The sequence below is a fragment of the Panthera uncia genome (genome assembly GCF_023721935.1).
Source record: "Panthera uncia isolate 11264 chromosome B2 unlocalized genomic scaffold, Puncia_PCG_1.0 HiC_scaffold_24, whole genome shotgun sequence".
Taxonomy (NCBI): domain Eukaryota; kingdom Metazoa; phylum Chordata; class Mammalia; order Carnivora; family Felidae; genus Panthera; species Panthera uncia.
Window position 1 is genome coordinate 40,165,465 of NW_026057580.1, and position 17,610 is coordinate 40,183,074.

Below are 17,610 nucleotides of genomic sequence, written 5' to 3' on the forward strand. Positions count from 1 at the left end.
ACATGCCATTTATCACAATTTTTGGTTTATGCATCTATTTCTCCACTAAAATGCAATTTCCTAGAGGGAAGTGACCACGTTTTCAAGCTTTTAAAAAAATCCTTTGCCTCTAGCACATGCCTGTCACACAGTAGGCAATTAATTTAAAATACTGAAGAGAAAGTACTAATTCTCCATTTGGGGAAGAAGGAAGTTTACATTTATTTAAGGGAAAGGGGGAATTTTAATGGAAAAAGTGGTATCCAAAGTGGACCTTGAAGGAAAGGTAAGATATACTTCAGAAGAGATAAGGAGAATAGTACTGGAGGTGAAGGGAATGCCAGGGAATGTTGAGGCAAAGGGTAGAAATTAGACAGTGAGAGCAAATATTAAAGTACCACTATGAAACCTAAAAATGAAATGTTACTTCCAGTCTCATAAAGAGTCAGTAAGGTCCACCCTGTATTGAGAAAAACTGAATATTCTAATACGGTCATCAGGATCCCAGAAATTCCTGTGCTATTGACCAAAATAAAGATACATATTTGTAACTGGAACCCTGGTTTTTCATTTTTTAATTTTTAAAATTGCTGCTAGCATACTACAGAGAGTAGATCAATACAGAGAGTATCTGTGAAGACTCAATGTTCTATACAGATCTAGTTTCAAGACAAGTTTGACAGTGTGACCCTGGGCAAGTGAATGAACCTATGGAATCCCCAGTTTTATCATCAGTAATACAGGGAGAACCACTGCCTCCTGTTACTGTAGGGACAGAAAGCAAAGGCTGATACAAAGTAAGCAATCAGCTAATGTGGCTGTGATCAGCAGTTCAGCAAAGAACAAACAAAATTTGTCTTTCATGTGTATAGATCAGGATTAAAGAACTAATCCCAAATCATTTCTGCAGCAGAAAGAGTAGATGAATGGGTTTACTGTATGTCAGTATATACTTGTATTCCAAATGGGAATTTTTTCATTGATTATAGCTGTTGTAAATTTTATGTTATTTTTCTTTTAGTCTACAGTGTTTAATGCATGAGAATATTATTTTTACCATTTTTAAAATAAGAAGTGCTCTGGTGGTGTTGTCTTGCTTTGTTTTGCATAATCAAATACACCTATGAATTTCATATAGAATTACATTATATAGCATATATATGTATTCATCAACTGTGTTGCTTCTCTGTTCAAAATTAACAGATCCTGCTGAAAACTGTTCAAATGATGTTATTTTTAACATTATGAGAAATAAAATACTGTCCTGGATAATAAGGTATAACTGTTATACTCATGAGGTTTTTTATATTTCAAAAAAAATTAATATTCTTCAGTTATCACAAAGATTGAGTCCTAAGACAAAGAAAAATGTTCCACAAGCTCTGCTTGACTTTTTACCTCATTTAATTGGAATTTGCTAATAACCTCCTTTCAATTACAAATCTGCATTCAAGTACTATGACTCTCATTTGTCAAACAAATTAGTGTACAATGCTTCACGATACATATCTTCTACATTTACTCCATTCCATATGTATTTCTACCAATCATCTCATAAAATTATATAAATATGACATGTTTATTTAAATATATATCATGTAACTATACATTTTATGAATGACTTCCAATCCTGACTATTGAAGATGGCCTGGCCCATTTCCATACCAGAAGAAGGAACAAAATGAGATTAAAGTAACCAACTATTGGGGTACCCGGGTGGCTCAGTTGGCTGAGTATCCAACTTCGGCTGAGGTCATGATATCACAGTTTGGGGGTTTCAGCCCCACATCGGGCTCCATGCTGTTGGTGCAGAGCCTGCTTGGGATTCTCACACTCTTCTCTCTCTCATCCTCCCCCGCTCACACTTTCTCTCCCAAAATAAATAAATAAACTTAAAAAAAATAAAGTAACCAATTACTTAGGAGAAATCTTGAGTTTTTTCATCAGCTGCTCCTATTCTTGTCTCATTTTTATGAAGCTGGCATTTGAATTTAATTTCCAACTTTTGACTCTTCTTTCTTTTCAAGGACTTTAGCATGAACATATCTGAATTGCTTTTCCTGTATTCGGCTCTACAGAACAAGAAACCTTGATCTTGTTAGTCCCTTTGGACTAACTACTCTAACCACATAGCTAGTGTCTTGGCTAGAATTATTCAGACCACTTTTTAATGGAGTAGTGATACTGGTATTCATTTTACCAAAGAGAAAGGGGCGTGGGGGCATTTAATCATGTAATATGATATGATAATATGATAGGATAAGATACAATAAAATAGAGCATTAGGACAATGAATATAATTTCCTCATCAGTCTGCTCACAGATGAGAAAAATTCTGGCCCCAAACAGCCTCAGGCATGATCCATAAAAGAAATAATTGATAAGCTGGACTTCATTAAAATTAAAAACTTCACAATCTGCATGGCCCTACAAACTAGGTCCTGATGTAGTCCAATGGGACTCCCTCTTTGGTCACCAGTCTCCGGACTGTAGGGACAATCTGGGTGCAGCACTTGGACAGGATTTGTTTCCCAGAAAACCATCCTCCTGTAAATTTTAAATATCAAAATAATTTTGAATTCCTCAAGTCCTACATCTCTCAACAGTAGAGAGATAGGCTCATAGGTGCTTTGTTTCAGAGATTTGGAATATGCACTGCATAATAACATCAATATCGGAAACTGAGAATTTCTGAAAATTCCCAAAGAGTTTTTCAGAGAAAATAGGATACTAATGAAGAAGAGAAAACAGAAAATTAAAAATAGAATATAAAAGGAAAAAGAGGACAAGGGATGTGAGGAAAGAGAAGAAAAGGGAGAAGGCAGAAGAAGGGGAGGGATGGGGAGAAGGTGGGGAGTTGCTAAAGAAGTAAAGGTGTCTGAGGCAAAATATTTAACATGTTTCTTTACTAAGAAAATCTTAATATGCCACTAAATATTCTATATAATTTCCTATACTTATTTGATCATGGAAACTTTGTCAAAGTAAAATGAATTACTGATCAAGGTCCATCTCTTTCAGTTTGCAGTTAGGGAAACTGAGGCAATAGTCCTTAACCGACTCATCCATGTTCCTGCAGTTGATTTGTCACAGAAACAGACTTGCGGTCCTGTATTCTTTACAAAGTCACAGTTAATACTGGGAATTCGTATCAGATAAATTGTGAAAACCTATTCCTTGTTTATACTTAGAGGCATTTGTCGATCACACTACTGTGAATCAATACATTAACAACATGGCTTTATTCTATCTTGGCAAGAACACGTTTCCCCCTTCTTGTTTGCATCAACATATATTGAATGTGTCATGTGGCTATAATGGCAGTAAGTCATCATACTTGTGATTGGTATATGCCAGGCTGGTTCCGTCTTTGTAACTGTCTTCCAACCTCCAACATTCAGCTCTTGATGGATCTGTTGTAGTTTTCTTCTCAGTTAAATATCACTGTAATTTAGATTATCACTGAAATTATATATCACTGATTAGACACTCTTGGGTACTATGGGTGTATGGCTGCATATTAAATAGTTTTGAGGTTTGTTTAAGTGATGGGTCACAGTTGTGCCATGCAAGCTTTTAACTTTCTTCATGGATATTCAACTAGCTCCAAACAACAATCTCCAATAGACAGCTTCAGTTTGATTTACATTGCACTCTTAAAGCATACAGGAAAGACACAAAATTATGTGGTCATTTATTGATTCTTGAGCTGTTAGAATTAGAACAGACTTTGGAGTCGTTTAAATGAATGTCTCATTTTTTTCTTTTCAGTTTTTTATTTAAATTCTAGTTAACATACAGTGCAATATTGGTTTCAGGAGTAGAACCCAATGATTCATCACTTACATACAACACCAGTGCTCATCACAACAGGTGCCCTCCTTAATACCCATCATGCATGTAGCCCATCTCCCACCCCCTCCCCTCCATCAACTCCATCCTCAGTTTGTTCTCTGTATTTAAGAGTCTCTTATGGTTTGTTTCCCTTCTCTCTCCCCCTCCCATTCCTATATATTCATGTTTTGTTTCTTAAACTCCACCTATGAGTGAAATCATATGGTATATTTCTTTCTCTGACTTATTTCGCTTAGCTTAATACACTTTAGCTCCATCCACACCATTGCAAGTGGCATGATTTCATTCTTTTTGATGGTTGAATACTATTCCATTGTATATATACATACCACATCTTCTTTATCCATTCATAATTAAATGTCTCATTGACTGCCAGAATTACTCTATCAGCCTGATAAGCCATCCATCCTCAAATGGAAATATCCAGTGATAGGGACTTAGAAGTTTTAAAGACTTATTCCAGTATCAGAAACTTGTTAGAATTTTCATTCTCATGTTGGGGTAAATGTATATTCCTTTGGTTCCTCCTCTCTTCTGTGGAGAAAAAAAATATATATATGTCCCTGATTCTTCTAATTGACACATATTGAGCTTGACAAAATTTAATATAAAAACTCTAGAGAAGCTTTAGGTGGATGCTTTTTAATCCCAATTGCTATATCTGAGGGGGATTTTGAAGTGAAAGACAAAAAGTAAGCATAAAGAGGAGAATTTTGAGTAATGGAAGAAGTGCTCTCAGTTTCTTCAAAAGTCTTTAAAATAGGACGCAACACCTTCCAAGATCTGCAAAACAGGTCACTCCAAACATTTGTGGCATATGATGATAGTTTTTTCTCTGCCTTTTAACATTTGCCTTCACTAAACTAATATCCCATAATATGATTAAGTCCCTTCTTGACTCCTCCACATCTAGAGATCTTATATTGTGGAAGAAGAATCTGAAGAGACACAGACAAAGGGAAGCATATGATGGTGGCATGATTCTGGTTCTGGATGGTTGCAAGGGTAATTTCAGAAGGTTTAGAGGACGGCCAGGTAATTATCTGAAGAATATAATGCCTGTGTCTTTAAGCTATATGGCCAGGTGTAGCCAGCCTCTATTTTTCTTAACTTTTTGCCAAGTCATTTACCCCACTTAGGTTAAGAGATTACATTGCTAATTCAGTCAGTAGACTATCTCTGTCTGGATTTTGTGTATAATATTCATTTTATGCAGTTTCCAAGTTCTCTTGCTGCTGTTTTCTTTGTGCATGTTTCCATGTGTATTTTAGCAAAAATTTGGAAGACTGTGTTTGTCTAGTCTGGCACCACACTAACCCAGAAATTCCCCATCAGCCACTCACATGCCTTTTTAAGTATACATACACTCACACAAACACAGACTCCATCTGTTTAAAAATGTATCCTAATTCTTGCCAGGAATTTACAGAAATTTTAGAAACACAAAAACATAGAATGTCAGTCCTGGAAGAAACCCTAGAAACGATTGAGAATAATTACTTCATTTCATAGTTAATGCCAAGAGAGGTTATGTGACTTACACAATGTCATCTTCTTAAATTCAATTTTTGATTGTTTTCAAATTTCTGGTCCACACTGACCCACCTCTCATCTCTTATATTTTCCACAATTTTTCAAAAGTCTCTGATAATAGCACCAAGACTATATCTCAAGATTCTTTTAGAGCCCCAGGATTTAAACACACTGTATGTTCTCTAAAAACTTCTTAATTTTCTTGGATCCTCCATTTCCTCCTGTATGTAATGTATGTAAAATCCCTTACTAGCAAGAGTAATAAAATATGACTACTACAGTCATTTATTAATGTTCACTACCTTCCCCCAAAAGTAGACCTATCCCTTCCATGTTATTATTACTACTCTATGTAATACTGTTATAGTGGGTTATGATGTTACACACGTATAAGCTAGGTATGCTGTGACCATCTTAACATCAATCCTTTTTTGTAAATTTTAAAAAAAATTTTTAAAAACTTATTTTTGAGAGAGTCAGAGCCAGAGTCTGAAGCAGGATCTGGCTGCTCCAGGCTCTTCTGCACAGAGCCTGATGTGGGGCTCAAACTCATGAGCTGTGAGATCATGACCTGAGCCAAAGTTGGATGCTTAACCAACTGAGTCACCCAGGTGCCCCAACATCATTCTTACATCTGCATGTTACTCGTTACTAAAGCAGCATTCCCCAAAGTGTACCATTGGCCTATAAAAATGATCTGAGAATAAGATTTCTAATGTTAAATAAATATGAGGATTTCTGCATACTGTATACTTTTCTGAGAAAGTTACAATACATATTAGCATGTGAAAGAATCCATTAAGTCCTGTTCTAAAATACTCCAGGTATGCAAATACATCCAAATTTCATGAAAACTGCTATAGAAAATACTATTGCAAATATTCTGTCCACATTTTGCTTATAGTTCCTTTATATACAAAGTTATTAGAGAATTGAATTTTTAAGCTTACCTGTTTCCTAATATATGGAATTTCTACGTTTTGGAAATTGGTTGACAAAATTTTGAATCCCCATCCTTATTTAGTTATATTTTTCCTTTAAAATATATAACACTAACATTACATACATGTCTTTTTTCCCCTCAATTTTATGAAATATATTTCATGATAACCTAGGGATTAGGTCTGACTCTATACAGAATAGATTTTTTTCCTAGTCAATATTAAATTTGAAAAATGTTTAAATACTATGGAGCTCCCTCTGCATATTGAATTCAGGCAGAACAATGTAACTCATTTTTAAAATAGAAATAACTATGTTTATTGTTATGTTTTTAAAAAGCATTCCATGGGAAAAGATATTTGCAAATGACATATCTGATAAAGGGCTAGTATCCAAAATCTATAAAGAACTCACCAAACTCCACACCCGAAAAACAAGTAATCCAGTGAAGAAATGGGCAGAAGACATGAATAGACACTTTTCCAAAGAAGACATCCCACAGACACATGAAAAGATGCTCAACGTCACTCCTCATCAGGGAAATACAAATCAAAACCACACTGAGATACAACCTCATGCCAGTCAGAGTGGCTAAAATGAACAAATCAGGAGACTATAGATGCTGGAGAGGATGTGGAGAAATGGGAACCTTCTTGCACTATTGGTGGGAATACAAACTGGTGCAGCTGCTCTGGAAAACAGTGTGGAGATTCCTCAAAAAATTAAAAATAGATGTACCCTATGACCCAGCAATAGTACTGCTAGGAATTTACCCAAGGGATACAGGAGTGCTGATGCATAGGGGCACTTGTACCCCAATGTTTATAGCAGCACTTTCAACAATAGCCACATTATGGAAAGAGCCTAAATGCCTATCAACTGATGAATGGATAAAGAAGATGTGGTTTATATACACAATGGAATAGTACTTGGCAGTGAGAAAGAATGAAATCTGGCCATTTGTAGCAACATGGATGGAACTGGAGGGTATTATGTTAAGTGAAATAAGTCAGGCAGAAAGACAGTTACCATATGTTTTCACTCATATGTGGATCCTGAGAAACTTAACAGAGAACTATCAGGGAGGGGAAGGGGGAAAAAAGTTACAGAGAGGGAGGGAGGCAAACCATAAGAGACTTAAATACTGAGAACAAACTGAGGGTTGATAGGGGGTGAGGGGGAGGGGAAAGTGGGTGATGGGCACTGAGGAGGGCACCTGTTAGGATGAGCACTGGGTGTTGTATGGAAACCAATCTGACAATAAATTATATTTAATATAAAAATAAAATAAAGTAAGATAAATAAAAAGCATTCCAACTAATAATTAACAAAACTTTTATATGGCAGAAAACCAGATGTGGTCCCAAACAAAATTTAAAAAATTAATTGTTCTTTTTTAAAAATTTACTTACTTTGAGAGAGAGATTGAGAGAGAGAGAGAGAAAGCACCAGTGAGCATGAGTGGGGGAAGAGCAGAGAGAAAGGGAGAAAGAATCCCAAGCCAGTTCCACACTGTCAGCACAGAGCCCGATTAGAGATTTGATCCCACAGACCATGAGATCCTGATCTGAGCTGAAATCAAGAGTTAGATGCTTTATCAACTGAGCTACCCAGCCATCCAATACAATTAATTGTTCTTATGGCAAAGCATTGTATAATAGGATATGGGTATTACAAAAACATTTAAAACCTGTGTTCCCTGTTCTCCATATCCTTTTTGACTAGTTGAAAAGATGCTGACTAAACATATTATTGAATAGGAATAAAAGATTTAACAACTCCATAAAAATAAGTGCAAGAAATGCTACAGTCTATGCTGTGATTGTTAAAATGAATTGAACAATGAAAATTTTAAGGAAATTATTATAAAAATACCTTTAAATATCTAATAAAAATAACGTAGGTGACAAATGTTTGATTTTTATTACACATGACAAAGTCACTGGAATGTCATCAATCTCTTAGCAGTACTCATACCAAGAGAATTGTTGTTAGTATTGCAGTATTTGTCAAGATAAATCTATTTCATTTTAATTGGAATTTCCAGTCAATTTCAGGAATCCCTTTAGAAAGTTTTCCCCCCAGTGGTGTCTTTCTGAATGGGTTTATTTAAAATATTGGCACTAACTAAATGGAATCTCTCCTTTTTATTTTTTTTCCTGTAAAAATTTTAAGAATATAAGTGAATTAGAATCTACCTCAGAAATTTAGAACTATAAAACAGAGAAAAAGTGTAGAACTATGATAGTGGTAACTCTAAGTTGTACAAAATGATAATTTGAGATTTTTACCTATCAATTAATATTTTGATACAATTGTTATTCTGGCAACATTCTTTGGAGTCAAAAGAATCCAGAGGCTGAACTACAGTAGACAAATCACTAAACCTCTTTTACCCACAGTTTCCTGATGTGTGAAATGAAACTAATTTCTAGTAGGAGCAACATTAAATGTGATGACATTTAAATGAGATAATTTAAGTAAAGTGCTCAGCAAGCTCCTTATCAAAGGGTAACTATTATGATTGTTTTAATGCAACAAAGGAAAGGCTGTAAACAAAGTATCTCTCCATTTCAGCAATGCCTTTGACAAACTGATGATTCCCTGTGGACAAAGTAAATGTGAGCTGAATGACAGAACAATTATGTGGATCATGGTGGTTGAGCAACTGCAGCCCCCAAAGTATTGATTAATGGAACTTTATCACCTTCAAGGAGGTAAACTGCAAGGTTGTGCCCTTGGCCCCTTCCTGTTCAGCAGTATCATCAGTGAAAATGGAGAAAAGCATAGGTGAATTTACCTAATTTATATATTACCCCAAATTGAGAGAAACAGGTTAACACATGAAATGACAGAATATATGTTCATATAATCTCAATAACAGATAGTAAATAAATGTTACGTATGATAAAAGGAAATGGACTGAGAATAATAAGATTACTTATATTTAAAATGTGTATTATATACAAAAATCATGGGGGAGAAACTGATAGGAAAAAAGCTCTTAAGAAAGACTTATAATTTTTTTTAATCTGCAATTTGTACTATTTAACATAATGTTGCCTATTGTAGCAAACTGAACCTAGAACATGTAATGATTCCAGCACAATCCAAAATAGGTATTCCTGATCAGTAGATGACTCTGTGATAAGTCTTCAACCAGGAACTATTTCAAAACAGTTGATTGAAAATAATCAGTACAATTTTATAGTCTTTTCCATTTACATACGTAAGCAAGATACAATGTCATATCTAAAGTCAAAATTATATAATATGTCAAGTCAATGGCTCCTAAACTGGGCAACACACTAGAATCATGTCAAGAGCTATCTAAGAAAATGTTTCCTGATAGCAATGAGGATGATAACATCATCAAATATTAGAGGCCAGTCAGGTGTGTTTAAGCAGATTACCAGGTGTTTTTGTTAAAGCAGATCAACAACACAGCCTTAGGAATGTAACATGAGGCATTTGTTTTCTATATGCTTTATTTTCCAAAATTACCAGAAAAGAAAATCAGAGTTCACACATTAAGTGGAAAAAACAACAGTATACAGTTGAAGTCTTGCCCCAAAGCTGTGTGAATGCTTCTACCCTCTGTCATAAAATAGCTGGAAGTTACCTAGACCATCTATCATGGACCTTCTGCAGAACATCACACTGACATCATTTTAATCAGAAAAGAATAATAATAAATGAGAGGTATCTTGGAGGCCTTGGTAACATAAATGTACTCCACAGGGTTAAAGATAAATTCTACAAAGATTCAGATACCTATCTCATCAATGAATGTTTAATGGTCCCATCATCAGGGCATAGCATAACCTCCCTTCTCAAAGTAAAATTCAAATGATCACATTTGGCATCTTCCACCACTAGAAGATATGGTGGGCCTCTTCACATAGTGATGGCAGACTAATTTACACTTGGGAATATTGCTGCAACACATTGACCAAGTAACATGGAAGGTGGCGAGCTTTTCATGGGGTCCAAGCTGTAATGCAAGCAGTCTTTTCAGATGAACCACATGAATGAGAAGACCCTCTGGTCTTAGAGGCACTAGTAGTGAACAATGTTGCATAGAATTTATGACAATAAGTGGGAGAGTCACTACTAAGGTCCTTAGGGTTCTAGAACAAGGCCATGCCATTTTTAACAGAAATTATACACCATTGAATAAACCATTACTGCTAAACTACTGGATCCTGTTAGACATAGATCAAGTGAACAAGCAGCCAGAACTGTATTATTTGAGTTTTTTCCCAGCCTATCAAATGATATTGTTGGGCAGGGCAGTAGCAACCCATCATAAAATGGAAATGGTGCATAAGGAATTGGGTATACTAAGACCAGAGAGCACAAGTAAACTGCAGAGACCCCATGCCATTTACTGTATCATGGCTTCTCTCCCTCAGCTCCCAATTGACAAAGAAGGTAAAAGGGTGATGTTGGTTCACAGATGGTTCAGCTGTAATGTTGCCATAGCCCAAAATTAAGTACTGCTGCATTATAGCCATACTTATTTGTGTCCCTGAAAGACAGCAGCAGGGGCAATTCTTCCAAAGGGCCATGCTTTGGGCAGTGCATCTGGTCATTAATTGGCCTGAGGTAAGAATATATATATGGATTTACAGACAATAGAGAATAGCTTGGTTTGTTGGTCAGGGGCCTAGAAGAAAAAAAAAAAATTGAAAGATTGGGGACAGGGGCATGTGAATAAGCTATGAGAGTGAACAAAGTATGAGGATCTTTGTGTCATTTGTAATTCCCTGCCAGAGAATATCCACCACCAGAAAAAGCACTAAATAACCAAGTAGACATAATGATTCAACTATTCAATATTATTCAACTTCTGTCATCATCCACTCTAGTACTTGTACAATATGAACACAAATGGAATTATCATGAGAGTAGGGACAGAGGATTTATACTTGGCTCCCAAAACATGATCTTCCACTCACCAAGGCATACAAAGCTGCTGCCAATACTAAATGTCCAACCTACCATCTGGAGGCATGAAAATGGCACCATCTCTCTAGTAGGTCAGTAGTTCTTCAGTGTCCATTTGATTACACTGAACGTCTTACCCTTTGGAAGAGGGAGTAATTCGTTAACATATAGTGAGTGAGGCAGCTCCACTATCTCAGGGCTTAGTGAGTGTTTGATCTGATATTCTACCCCATCTAACATTGACTAAGCAATCCACTTTACAGAACAGAAGGTGAACACTGGGCATACGAACATGACATCAATTAGTCCTATAACATACCACATCACCTGACAGAGTAATATAAAAGCCTTTCAAAGGTCCAGCTTGAAGACACCATGCAAACATAGAAATATCCTCCAAGATGCAGTATGTATCCTAAATTAACAATTTTGTTTTGTTTTGTTTTGTTTTTTTTTACCGTTAGGTAGAACACAAAGGTCCAGGATCCAAGAAGTGGAAGATGGAGAGATCCTGCTTAGTCTCACTCTCTGTGGCCTACTTAGAAAATCTGGATACCCATCTTCACACAAGTCTATGTTTTATAGTTGTGAAGGACTTCATTCACCAAAGGGAACATTTCTACCATAGGCAAAGCAAGAGTCCAACAACCAAGGGAGCAACATACAAGGCATGGTAACACCCTGGCAGAGAAAATTGACCCCAATCATAAGGAGGATATAGGGCTACTATTACATAATAGGGACAGGGAAAAATATGTTTGGCATTGAGATGATTCATTGGACATCTCTTGGTACCTCTTTTCTAATTTTTATGGTATATTGACAATTGTATAAAAAATTCATTACAAAATTATTTTTTTGGTTAACAACACAGTTACATCACTATGAACCTTGCTCACTTTCTTGGTTATTTTTATAGGCCAAACTCTGCCCTTTGTTGACTCTGCTGCCTCTGCTGTTTGTGCTTATGATAGATAGAGTTAAAAATGTGGAGCTCTGAATTTCCTCAAAGGGAGTCATCTTTGCATATACAGTTCTGGTAGAACAAGGATCCCAGAGTGAAAATGAAGCAGAGGATTCTCCTCCCATCGAATAGCTCTTTCTCTTGTGAAGCCAGAGCAACAAGGTGCCTCCAAATGCAATAAAGTTAGATAATACACTACAGGAAGTAAGGTTGTGCTGATGAGAGAATCCTAAAGGAAAGACTATTTTAATTTTTTAATTTTCATGAAATATTCTTGTTTTTCTGATATTAAATGTGCTTTAAAGAAAACTTCCTTCTCCTCAGGATGCAGGGAGTCCTTCCACTAGAAACCCAACAATCCCAGTGTGCTTACCACTGGAACTAATCTCATTGTACCCTTTGATCCGTTTATGTTGCTACACAAAAATCCACAGACTCTCAAGTCACCCTCATTGCTCCTTCTCTGTACAAAAAAGGCTGAACCCTCTCTCTCTCTAGTTTTTCCTCAAATCTTGAAACTCTTTCACTGAGCCCACTGGAGTTCATAATTTATTATCAGAAAAATTTGCTTTCTTAATCACTTTAATTAAAACCTACTTTTTTGCCTCACATGAAGGCTGTTTCTCATGATTTTGTAGCCCTGGGCCTAAAACTATATTTACCCACTTGCTCTCATGGGTAGATATCCTGGCATTGCTGCTATCTCTCTGAATTGTAATTGGCTGTTTACTTTTATGTCTTTCTCAGTAGAATACGAACTTCTGGATATAAGAGACAGTTATCATTTTCAGGGATGTACTCCTAGAACTGAGTACAGTATCTTGTACATCAAAAGACCTCACATATTTCTGTTGAAAGAAACAGAAAATGCATGTATAAATATAGTAATAAAAATATTTCAAATCAGTAGAGTTTCAAAATGTGTATTTGTGATATTTAGAAATGTTTGTACCCTCATATCTAGTCATCCTACTTCAAAATTTATCCTAAGGAGACACTAAGAAAATGTATCCAGACATGTTCAAGAAGATTTAGGTAAAAAGACATTTATTACAGCAGACTGGAATGTGGGGGAAAGGCTAAATTTACAACAAAAGTGACCTGTTCGGTAAATTACTGTACATTTATAAAATGGAATACTATGAAACCATTAAAGTCATGTTTGTGAAGAACAATATGAAATATTTATTATCAATTCAATTAAAAAGAAAATTACTGTTGGGGTGCCTGGGTGGTCGGTTGGTTAAGCATCCAACTCTTGATTTTGGCCCAGGTTTCGATCTCACAGTTCGTGAGATCAAGCCCTCCATCAGGCTCTGTGCTGTCAGATTCTCTCTTTGTGCTTGGGATTCTCTTTCTCCCTTTCTCTCTGCCTCTCCTCCATGCATGTGCTCACTTTCTGTCACTCTCTCTCTCTGTCAAAAACTAAATACACTTAAAAATTTTTTTAAGTAGATTACTATTAGATACAAGAGGCTATTTCCAAATTTCAAAAAAAGTCCAAGATGCTAATGAAGGCTAGCTTCATGTGGTAGAATTATGAATGAATTTCCTCATTAAATACAATAAATACATTTTCCAAAACTTCCACAGTGGCCAAGTTCCTTACCAGTTAGCTAAAAAAAAAAAAAATTCTCCCCACAATATTTATTTCACAACATAAGGAATAGCTCCATAGTTTTAATATGGAGGTAGGTGATTAATACTTCCTGCTCACACTGCTGTATCTTGTTGAGTAGCAGTAAGAGGATGAGGTTAAAGTTAGGGCTAAGAAATATTACCAATAAAAATGCCAATAGTATGCACACTACACGAATGTACTCTATTTCACTCATTCCATGTAGCCTGAAATTATATTAATATTATATTTTCTTAGTGAAAAATGAATGAAAGCTTTGGGAACCAGCCAGCAGGTCTAGACCCACTCACAGATGTCAGATGATTTCTGAAGCAGAGAAGATAGATGTCTCCCTCAGGAACCAGGCATTTAACATGGCAGAAGAGCCCTGATTCCCTACCACACAGTTTTCTATGGAAGTTTTCATTCAATTGAGATTTGAGCTCTTCACAGTGAAAAGTGAAGTAAGATGAATGATTGCTCTCACTCAACATGGGAAAATTATATTCTCTTCTTCAGTGTTTAGATTCAGGGTATGACTTTATAGCAGCTATTTCTCATTATGCCAGTCAAATCCCATTTCAAAATATGCCATTACAACAGAAATCTCTGTACAGCAAAACTATTTTTCTAGCTTTAAATCCCTAAATTTTTTTGAAAGAGAAAGACAGTGTGCGTGCAAGTGGGGGAGGGGCAGAAAGAGAGAGAGAGAGAGAGAGAGAGAGAGAGAGAGAATCTTAAGCAGGCTCTATAACTAGCGCAGAGCCTAACACGAAGCTTGAGTTCAATATCATGAGATCATGACCTATACAGAAATCAAGTCAGAGGCTTAACTGACTGAGCCACCCAGGCACTCCTGAAATCCCTAAACTTTTCATTTCTATAAGAAACCCCAATTACTATGCCAATAACTTGTGAAATCCTTAAGAGAAGGCTAGAGTCCAAATATTGTATAATATTTTTGTGTGTTCATTTCCAGTATGTAATATGTGTATTATCCTTAAAAATATTGTTTACAAATTTTCAGTTATCCACATTTATATGTAGTCATTAGCAGTAGCACCATCTATGAAATATGAAATGGAGAAATATCAATAATTTTCAACATGTATTTATTGTTTTATTTATACTCTATTAAAATTTTTTTTCAATGTTTATTTTTGAGAGAGAGAGAGAGAAAGCATGAGTGGGGGAGGGGCAGAGAGAGCGGGAGACACAAAACCTGAAGCAGTCTCCAGGTTCTGAGCTGTCAGCACAGAACCTGGTCTGGGGCTCAAACTCACGAACCATGAGATCACGTCCTGAGCCAAATCGGACGCTCAACTGACTGAGCCAGGCAGGCACCCCTGTTTATACTCTATTTTAATAATACTCTTTCTGAAGTAATGAAATTGCTAAATATTAGTCTCATTTGGGGGGCTAAGAAGACATCTACAGATAGATTCCACTCCATCATGTGGAAAACCATCAATAGGGTGATTTGGTTCTTGTCCTTGCTTGTGCCCTGGCTCCATAGCCTCTTAATATTGAACAACGTCCTTTAAAGAACATTTTGGTTGACTAACGTAGGGACAGTAATTCATCTTTCAAGTCTTCTACCTGTCCCTGTTTCTCCGTTTGTCATCACACGTTGGCTATTTGGAAGGGTGTTGTTTTGGAAGCCTTTTTTCCTGCAATAATAAATGAGTCACTGAAGAAAGTACACCTTAGCCTGCACCTGGGATTCACTTTGGCTGTTTCCTCTGTGAAAGATTTCATGCAACACCAAGAAGCTCTGGTCTCTTCCTTCTTCCTTCATTGGCAAAGCAGCCTTTTATATGAGTTCAAAATCTAATTGGCCTTGTTCTTGGATTCACACTGTGGCCAGTTTCCTTCTCAGTGTCCAAATCAATATTTTACTTCTTGCTGTTATATCTCTGATTCATTTCTAATAATTCTCACACATATTTTTTGCTGATTTAAAAGAGCAGGTAAACCCCACAGATGTGAGAAATAGACATAAAAATATAGCTCTGTAACCTCAAAGTTTGTTGAGCATCCCATTTCTTTACCTTACCCACTACTGACAACACAACGGTTTGCCTCAAATATTGTGTTGCACGGTTTTGCCCTATAGTTTTCACTCTTGGTTCAAAATCTTTGATAAGTACTAGTAATTGAAGAAAATTCAAAATCCACTGCGATAAAAATGCTTATGGCTATTTTCATCAATCATTTCTATTTTGGTGAGGTACACACTTAAGAGTTCAAATGGAAGTACAATAGTGAATACAAAGCAAAGCAGAATAAGAAATAGATTCTACCTGCATGGAAATCATCACCTGTAAAGGTGACTGCCATGACAGACTGGAAAGAACACTGGTTTGGGAACATTGAGAGTGATTTCAAGATCTAGTTCATAAAAAAGAGACTTTGGACAAGTCACTTCATCTTTAGGATACCTCTCTGCCTATGTTCCCAGATGCCATATGGATCAGATCACTGTCAAAATACTTTATAGACTGTGCTTTAACTGCCAAATGGAAGGTAGTGCTGAGAGAAGGAGATATTATTTGAGTGGTGATTTGAAAGATAAAAAATAATAGTTACTAAGATTTATTGCACACTTTAATAGGAATTCTGCTAAATGCCCTACTTGTATTTCCTTATTTCAGCACTACAGGTCACATTGTAATTCTCCTATTTTACAGATGAGAATATGAGGCTCAGGGAGGTTCAGTAAGTTGCCCAAGATCACACTGTTACTACACGTTTCAGCTGGGATTTAAACCCAAATCTTACTGACACCAAAATTTGTGCAGAAGTGTGAACCTGGTGCTCTTCCTGGCTCTGTAATATCTACTCCCTCCCCTTTGTGCCCTCTTGCCAACCTCCCTACCCTTTCTTTTATATTCTTCATCTTTCCTGTACACATTTTCCTATAATACAAACATGTATTAGCAAACACTTAAGACATATAAAATGGTATAAAGATGAATAAAATAAACATCCATATACTTACCACACTACTTAGGTAATAAAACATTACCAATTCAGTTGAAGACCCTGATTATACCTCCCTGATGACTTTCTTTTCCTTTCCCATCTGTGTTTATTCAATTTGCTGTCTGTAATTTCCATACATTTCTTTATATATCTATTAAATATGGATATATTCTTTAACAATATGTAGTGTTGTTCTGCCTATTTTAAAATTTTCTGTAAATGGAATTATAACTTATGGATTTATTATTATTCATATTATATTGGAAAGATTTATCAATATTGATACATTTAGCTCTTGTTCATTCATACTTTGATGCTGTATGAGTATCCTAAAAGTGTTTCTCCAGTTTAGGGACATTCACACTTAGATTGTTTCTAATTTGCTGCTATTACAAAAAAAATGCTAACATAAGCACTTTGTACATATTTCTGTTAGTAATATTGTTTAATTGTGGGGTACACATGATACCAACTTCCTGGATATAGCCAGAATGTCCTCCAAGGCAACTTAATTAATTTATACTAACCAAGGAATATACAAGAATTCTAACTGCTTCTCCATCTTTGTGCACTATATACTATCATTCTACTTAAATTTTTACCAATTACTAACATAATGGCATGAAATGCGATTTCAATGTGACTACAATTTATAGTTCCCTAATTATGGGTAATATTGAATTCTTATATTTTTGCCTGTTTTTGTTTCTATTCTATAAATTGCCCATTTTTCTATTTGGTTTTTGGTGTTCTCATATTGCTTTATAGAAATTAAAGATATTTT